General features: G+C 40.7%; 3 long non-coding RNA genes across 3 annotated transcripts; all 3 read right to left on the minus strand.

Annotated features, from left to right (window-relative positions):
• Positions 1-278: 278 nt before the first annotated feature.
• LOC133742257 (uncharacterized) lies at positions 279-6,058 on the minus strand. The gene is made up of 4 exons (XR_009862452.1): positions 5,603-6,058; positions 5,414-5,524; positions 509-924; positions 279-401 (listed from the first exon to the last, which is right to left on the minus strand). It is a non-coding gene; the product is annotated as an uncharacterized LOC133742257 (long non-coding RNA).
• LOC133742026 (uncharacterized) lies at positions 2,010-2,636 on the minus strand. The gene is made up of 2 exons (XR_009862324.1): positions 2,558-2,636; positions 2,010-2,444 (listed from the first exon to the last, which is right to left on the minus strand). It is a non-coding gene; the product is annotated as an uncharacterized LOC133742026 (long non-coding RNA).
• On the minus strand, positions 2,948-4,874 carry LOC133707401 (uncharacterized). Its single transcript, XR_009845102.1, has 4 exons — positions 4,352-4,874; positions 3,515-3,656; positions 3,076-3,182; positions 2,948-2,995 (listed from the first exon to the last, which is right to left on the minus strand). It is a non-coding gene; the product is annotated as an uncharacterized LOC133707401 (long non-coding RNA).
• Positions 6,059-8,385: the final 2,327 nt, after the last annotated feature.

Genomic DNA, 8,385 nt, shown 5'->3' on the forward strand with positions numbered 1-8,385 from the left:
TAATCTGGCCTTTTGTGACATTTCCAGTTTGCTGCAAGAGCTCAGTGAAAGTATTGAAAACATCCGTCTGTAGCAGAATAATGTCACTGTAATCAAAGGGAATTCCAATTCCCAAACAATGAAAGAATCAAGGGCCCCATAAACCTCCTCTTTCACATTTGACAGACCCTTAATCTACAAAAAAAGAGTACTTACTACTTTCAACACTAAACATATATATATATATATATATATATATATATATATATATATGCAAAAGGGTGCACTGATAAAATAAGCAAAAAAAGAAAAGAGAAACTTACACACTCAACAAGCTTGAGGGATTTCGAAATGGTCCCAATCTCCTTATTGGCTTTCCAGGCTCTTGGGTATCTGGGTCTTGGACCCTTTAATCCACATACCTGAAAAAAGAGGCACTCCATCAGAGCATGAAGGCAAAGTTACATTGTTTAACATACTTATAAGAGTTGTATCTGCTGTACATAATGAAAATGTTTAGGTGACTAACCAAGCATCTCATGATTCATTTGGAGATTCTTGTGTTTCTGGAAGCCTCTGTTTTAAAAGCCCTTCCTTGAGAAGTTTCACTTCCTTCTCAACATCCATCAACCTGCTACTAGCTAATTCAACACTCTTTTGGTGTGTTTTATATTCGCTAATCCACCCAGCTTCAAAGTCCTTAATCATCGTTTCAATCACCAGTCTTGTTCATCCTCTCTTCTTCTTCTTGCTTTAGGAGTAGCTTTTCCAATTCTGTGGTGCTTAAAACAAGGCCCCCCGATCCCGAAACATCTATCCCTGCAGAGTGGCTTAACAGCCTGTGGACAATGAGCTCTATGTTCAGCAAATGTCTTTTGTGTTGCCTTTAAAGCTTTCCTATAGCCTTCCAAGAGATTTTTCATCAATTGGACCTCACGCTCAAATCTAAAAACACAGAAACTAGATACACATGTGAGAGTGAGGAAATAGATAACCAAGTCTAGTACTTCATTAAACAAATCTATTTCCCACCCAAGAACAAACATGATGTCAGCTTTGTTTATGAATTATTATAAAAATCACTTCTTAACCAGCAAACATGAATTGATCACTCAAATTTACACACTATACCACAAAGTTAATCAGACGACAGTTCATTAACTGTCGTCTGAATGAAAAAGCTGCTGTTGTCTAGTAGCCTGTCGTCTGATTGACCTCATTCAGACGACAGTTAAAAACTATTGTCTGTTCAAAATTCACACAACATATATAGCTAAGTATGTGTCGTCTGAATATTTCCAAATTAAAATAATTAGGTTTAACTGTTGTCTGTTACAAACTCACACGACAGTTCGTTTATTAACTGTTGAGAAAAGCTACATTACCTCAGCAGTTTTAGTAAAACTGTGTTGTGTGTGATGAATCTCAGACAACAGCAACACAACTACATGATGTCTGAAATGAATTTCACACCACACAGTTATAGTGACACTGTTGTCTGAAATGAATCTCCAACAACCGTCATTGTTGTTTTAGTTGTGTCTTATGGAGATCACACAACATCAATTTGTTATTTCTATTGTTTGAAATGAATCTTAGTCAACATATTATTGTTATATCTGTTGTCTGATTTCAATTTCAGACGACAGTAACTTTATTATACATGTTATCAGAATGGAGATCACACAACATCAATTTGTTATTTCTGTCGTCTGAAATGAATCTTAGTCAACATATTATTGTTATATCTGTTGTCTGATTTGAATATCAGACGACAGTAACTTTACTATACATGTTACCAGAATGGAGATCACATGACATCAATTTGTTATTTCTGTTGTCTGAAATGAAGTTCAGACAACATGTATTATTTGCTGTTTTTAGATGTGTTGTATGAGTGGATCTCAGACAATGGTTTTGTGAACCCTTCAGTTGTGTGATACGTTTGAAAACTACAGTTATTTGACCTATATATGTTGTCTGAATTAACTTTGCACAATTGTTGCAAATATGAACATTCATATCCTGAACAAATCCAAAATATAACATCGTCATATATCAATGCCATCTGTTCTTACATTGCCAATCTAAAACATTTCCAAAAGTACATATCCATATCCAGATATGATCAAATCCAGCAATTCTAACCAAAAGTAACCTCAATCTAGCAAGTAATAATAATATTGTCTATATATCTTGTAAAATCAAGGTTACCAAAATAAGTCGATCACCACCCACAAGCTTACATATATGTTTTAACAACAAATTTTGCCCACTCGTTTTTGACTTCATCAATATGCTGCTGGGTATATGCTGCTTGCCTTTTTTCTCCCACTGAAACAAATTGATTTGCACTTAATGGTCAGCAAACTATCCAATACCTTGTTCCTATTGAGCATGATACCCTTATCCATAGCCTTCATGGGTAGTACTGATCAGTTCCACACAATTGGACCAAATGCACACTGACATTGAATATTTCCAAAAGATAGTTCAAGTAAGTAGGATCTAAGTTAAGATTCCTCAATTTCCATAGACTACTTCAAACCTGAGGTATAAAACTGTTTAACATACTAACCTGCCAGTATCACCAGATCCCAAGGGCTTTATAGGCTTAAAATGCTTCAATCCTATCTGTTCTCCACTGTCTAGAATCTGCAATATCAAGAGTTACTTCGATCAGCAATCTATCATGATATAGTTTTAAGAAAAATAACAGAACAAATCCCTAACACTTGAAGATAGAAAAGAAAAATTTTAGAGATGAGTATGTATGTTATAGTTTCCATGAACTGTACTTCTCCCTGTTTACATAAACAAGTAGAATGGCAAATCAGTTCCATATTCTTTTCTATTATGGTAATTGTCTAATTTGAAATTTTATTATACCCTTTTAAAATAAGCTTGCATTCAACAGTAACATTGATTTTGTAATGTAATAAAGAATATGTGAGGAGACATATTACCCTTTGATCACGCATAGGCTGCAGATAAAAGACATTCCAGAACTTTTTGCCTGGATTGAGTACAGAGAGACTTTAGCTAAGTACACAATCACTGAGCTTTATGGACTTAACCTTTACAGGAGAAACATACCGCTTTTCGTGTAATTGATGAGTTGTACAGTCACGTCAGTCTGGTTGTCAATTGCCTCTCTTATTTTTTTCACAGTTGCTGGATCAGTCTCAGGTCCTTGAAGGAATCTACAAAATCCAAACAAGCAAGAGTTTAGCTTGAACGCATCAGTGAGCACTATTACACTAACTAGTAACCTGCAATTTCTTCCCAATATTTCTTCCCAATATTACACTAAAACTTCTAACCGAAGTGCAGCTATTACAATACATTCATTATGATTCAGTAGTTAGGCTAATCAAGATTAAGGCACAGTTCTCGCTTGCAAAGTTGAAAGATTGATAGATAATGTAACTCAAAAACAAACGTAGCCATACAATCTTAGCAAATACACATTCTCATATAGTTGGTACATCCAAAAAATCAAAACAAGAGAAACAAGAAATAATGCTCATCTAACCTTCTCTTTTAGTCCACAAATGCAGCAGCCAACTCTTAATCAGTAGGAAGTAAAAGAAACGCAATGTCATTGAGACCACCATCAGTAGAGCTCTCCTTCTCAGTCTTGCAAGCTCCCCCGCCACAGCTTCTCAAAACATTATCTTTGAAAAGAGTGTTTCAAAACATCAAAAAGGTGGTTTAACAGATTAATATATATAAATAAAGATATAAAGCAAGAGTAAATACAATTTCTTCCCAAAATTCCATCCACATCTTAAACTGAAACACACTATACATACATAAATAAGAAAACGTACATATCAAATTAAAATAGGTACTTCTAACCCTCTTCTCTGAAAAACCCTAGAAGCCTCACTCCATTCGATACAAGCCTAAGCACAGTATCTCCATCTATATTTTCCTAATTTCACCAATACCAAAACCCAAAAAGAGCTCGAGCTGTAACACAAAAAAAACTTTTACATATCATCTATTCCCACAACACAAGCATACTCATCCAACCAACTATAAAAGAGACCTATTTTCTTCCTAAAAATTTCAAATACAATAATCAAAACCAAGCCCTAATCGACCAAACTGCAAGCTTTCCGATAAGGCAAACAATGTTAGGCTAATAGAACTGTATTCAGCTGCGATTTCCCCATAACAAGTCAAAAGAAGATGAGTAATCAAACAGAGAGCCACAAATAGTTCCAAACGAACAACAATTCTATGAAACTTGGTTTGTAGCAAATCACTTCAATTCCAACTAGTTTGAACACAACAATACACTAAATACCCATACCCAAATCAAAAGGTTAAACAAATTCAGATCATAGAGGTCAAAATTGATAACCTGGTGCTGTTAAAGGTACTGGGTGAAGCTAGCTTCGCCAAATGTTCTCTTCCTTTTGTACTTGACGAGCTCGTTCAAGACCGAAGATCTCTCTTCCAAGAACAAGAGCATGAGGAAGCAATTTCAACAGTACCCATGAATATAAACACTAATCCCTACCATAAACCCATAAATTTGAACACCCACCAATTGAAAATTAGGGAGAGAAGAGAGTAACTGAAAGTCAAAGCTTCTCTGGTCTTGATTTTGGAGTTGGGGTTCAGTCCTCAAGCTTCTATCTGCGATGATATAAAGAAATTAGGTCAAGGAGAGTTGAAGGAGAGGAAACCCATTTGTTCTTTTTGTTATGTTGTAATGAAACGAAGAGAGAATTCGATATGGGTGAAGAGGGAATCTGAAAATTAAAGAGGAAACATGAAAATTGTGTGAGATCCCGTTGTGAAAATTAGAACCGTAGGATAATTCTCCAGCGGTTCGATCTGATCGGTGAGTCGGAGGGAGGCCGAGAGCGATGGTGATTGAGGGAGAGAGCGATGGTGAGTCGGATGGTCGGAGGGAGGTTGAAAGCAATGGTGATTGAGGGTGAGAGCGATGGTGAGTCGGAGGGAGGCCGAGAGAGAGAGTTGACCCAAATTTTCAGCTAAGGAGGGAATTCGATCGGGTTTACTGCTAGGTTAGGTTTTGAGTGTTTTTTTTTTTTTGGCGGAAAGGTTTTGGGTGTTTTGAGAGGGGGAAAAAATAAATATAAATTAATGATTTTTTTTTTTCGGTTATTCAGACAACAGATGTCCTTGTTAGTGTCGTCTGAAATCTCTCAAATTTACGAAATGATCATGTGTTGGATGAGTAGAGATGAGACGACTAATTTAAAAAATCTGTCGTCTGACTAACTCAGACGACAGAAAAAACTGGTGTGTCTTGTGATTAACTTATTCTTGTAGTGACAACCAAGTCCACTCAGCTCTTATAAGTATGTTAAACAATCTCCTTATTGCCTTCATGCTCTTATAATTATGTTAAACAATGTAACTTTTTACAATTTTCAAAGAGAAACAGACTCACATTATCATAATCGGAATCAACTTCTCCAATACAAAGCTTTACTTGCCGAAGTACCTGAGAGAGACTAACCCAAATTTCTCTCTCTTTGGTCACCCAAACAACATCTGGTTCCTGCAAAAGTGAATTGAGCTGCTGAAACAAACAAGAAAACAAAAGCCCCAAATTGAAAACCCTAAATCGTGAACTCACTGGGTAAGGACGGAGAGAATCGTCGATCAGACGGTGAAGCTTCGACAGATTTGAATCGCTGGACATTTTGAATAGAAGTTTCAACTTCGAAAACTGAGAGTCTGAGATTTCAAAGATGACGAAACGGTGCGTTTAGGCTCAAGGTCAGGGATGCTTTCTAATTCTATATCTTCGAACGCTTCCCCCTCCAGCTGCTCCATGGTCGGACCTGATCAGAATCTGGCCGCTTCGCTGGCGGTCTCTCTGGTATGTGGATCATGGCGGATTGAGAGAAGGATTGTTCCTCTTCTTTCAATCTTCTGAGATCTGAGAGAGAGAGAGAGGGAGCGAGCTTGCAGGCAGAGGTGATGGTGCCGGCGAGAGGGAGGAGGTCGTTAATCAGGGAGAGACAGTAGAGGGAGGCGGTGGTGGCCATGCATGGAAAGATAGCGGAAGAGGAAGGAGGAGAGAGCCAGGGTTTCGAGGAAGAGAGAGTGTGAAAATTGGGAGATAAAAGTGAGTGAGATAGAAGTGGGAAATTTGACAAAGTGTGGGTGGAATGGAAATTTTGTTCCCTGCCTCTCAAAATTTTTAACTTAATCTTTTCCGCGTTTTTTTAAATTTCAGAATCAAATTGTAGACATCGGTCAATAGTAATAAACGATGTCAATTATATGCATATAAATCGGAATTTGAGGAATCGATGTTAATGACATTTTTTTACATCGCGTGAATTCCTCACCGATGTAAGTGGCGTGATGTCTAAGAGCAAAATTCTAGTAGTGAATAATATGTCTATCGACCAACCGAGGCCGAGCATGACGGAGGAGCAGATTGCTGATATGAGGGTAGCCTAGGGCATCCTGAATAGAGTGTTGTTGCGTCCCTTGAGGGGTGGTGAGTTATTTAGCCATCCCGAGATGGGGCGGTCGTGCTTTTACGAGTACCAATTGAAGTGTGGGCTGTTGTTTTTGATACCGGAGGAAATGTAGTATTTGCTGTCCTGCCTTAACATTTCTCTGGGGCAGCTATCGCCTAATGTCCTGAGGCAGATAGCGGGTGCGTGAATTTTAGGGCGCGCAGGCAAGTAATTATTGAGGATCTACCGTCCAACATTTACACTTGATGGAGGGGGAAACCCTGTCTCGTTGGCGGTCTTTGGCAGAACCCCGATATGGCGCATCGGGCTCCTACACGGTTTCAGCCCATTTGTGAGTATCGTGATCACATCTTTGGTATATTTGCGTTACCAGTGTGCTAACAGCGTTTCTTTGTATCATAGTGAGGCAAGACTCTAACTTAACCTCGATAGAGGAAAAGCGCATCTTAAGGGTTCTATGCAAGTTCCCAAAGGGGAAGAGGGGTTTTTATCTCCTGTGTAGGCTGGCGATATACTAGAGATTTGAATCGGGGAGGCGTCCTGGTGAGGCATTGCAATGTGGATTTATCGAACAGAGAAGTGTACAAGACCGAGCATCTGGTGAACATACAGCTGCCCGATGATGTGTACGAGAGGTTTCCCTACAGGGTTTTGGAGTACCTTAACAGCAGGGCAGTAGTTATTGAGGTACAGGTGGGCATTAATGGGGGTGCTGTACAAAGTCAACAGAACCAGTAGGGCGAGGCGAGGTCGCGCTCCCGAGACTCAGCGAGTGAGGCAAGGCAGCGGTCTCAGGTTCCAGTGGGGAGAGAGAGACAGTCTCCCATAGTTTGAAGGGAGGCGAGGCAGTCTTACAAAGTTCCGACAGAGGGAGGGGTGACTGCCTATGCCCGAGTTGAGAGGCAATCCCCCAATATTGAAGTGGAGGAAGGTGCCCACGATATCGAGCAAGGCGCTCGGGGCATTGTAACGCAGCGAGTTGCGTCCCTAGAAGTAGAGATCTCCGTGGAGGAGCTGTTCGAGGAAGTTGAGTAGTGCCAGAGCGATACCAGTGCTAGGGTTCATCTGGTAGAGGACGTGGTTTTGGAGCAACTCAAGGGTGTTTATGGCACCGATACCGAGGGTCCTCACTCACGAGAGGTTATCGCTGTTGACAGCAGCGAGGCCGAGGTGACTAGCCAAGTTGCTGATACCGTAGTGGTGTTGGCCGGGGCTAGCGGCGCGCAGCGGGGTGTTGGGGAAGGTGGGGGTGGCGAGGACGTCCAGGTGATTGAGGTGGTGGCTTCTGTTCAGCCAGGTGAAGGGGATGAGGCCCGAGGCATTGGCACCTGTGCGCGTACAGACAGTGCTGGGTTAAGGAAGAGGACTGCTTCGCAACTGCGTCTCGGGGGTCCACCCGTGGGGGTGAGTATCGATACTCATGGGGGAAAGCGGTCCTAAGTTGATGAGGTGGCGCGCTCTGCCAGTGAGGGCTCCCGACATTCTTGAGATGAAGTTGCTGGAGGTCTGTCACGGACTCTCAGCTAGATCGGTATCACTGATGCTGCGATTGTGCATATGGTTGCAGATCTGCGCAACTGTCATTGCAACCGGGGTCGTGTTAATGTGGACGATCCTCGGCAGGGATATCGGGATGTCCAGGAGAAACTCATGAGGGTGAGTGCTGTGTTTTTATTATACGCTCTCTTTTTTGTTTTCTGTGTTTTTTTTTTATTTGTAATGTCTGTTGGGTGTTGAACGCAGGTTGTGAATATGAACTATCAAGCTTCTGTTGAGTTACTTGCTCATTTTAATCGGGAGGTTGCGTGGCTCCCGGGGTGAGTTGGATGCTGAGAGGGAGTAAGCTCGTGGCCTCCAGGATTTGTTGGATCGCGGCCAAGCGGATCATGAAGAAATGAGGCGGGTGATTGACGATGGCATTGCG

The sequence above is a fragment of the Rosa rugosa genome, chromosome 4, assembly GCF_958449725.1.
Source record: "Rosa rugosa chromosome 4, drRosRugo1.1, whole genome shotgun sequence".
In the NCBI taxonomy this organism is placed as follows: domain Eukaryota; kingdom Viridiplantae; phylum Streptophyta; class Magnoliopsida; order Rosales; family Rosaceae; genus Rosa; species Rosa rugosa.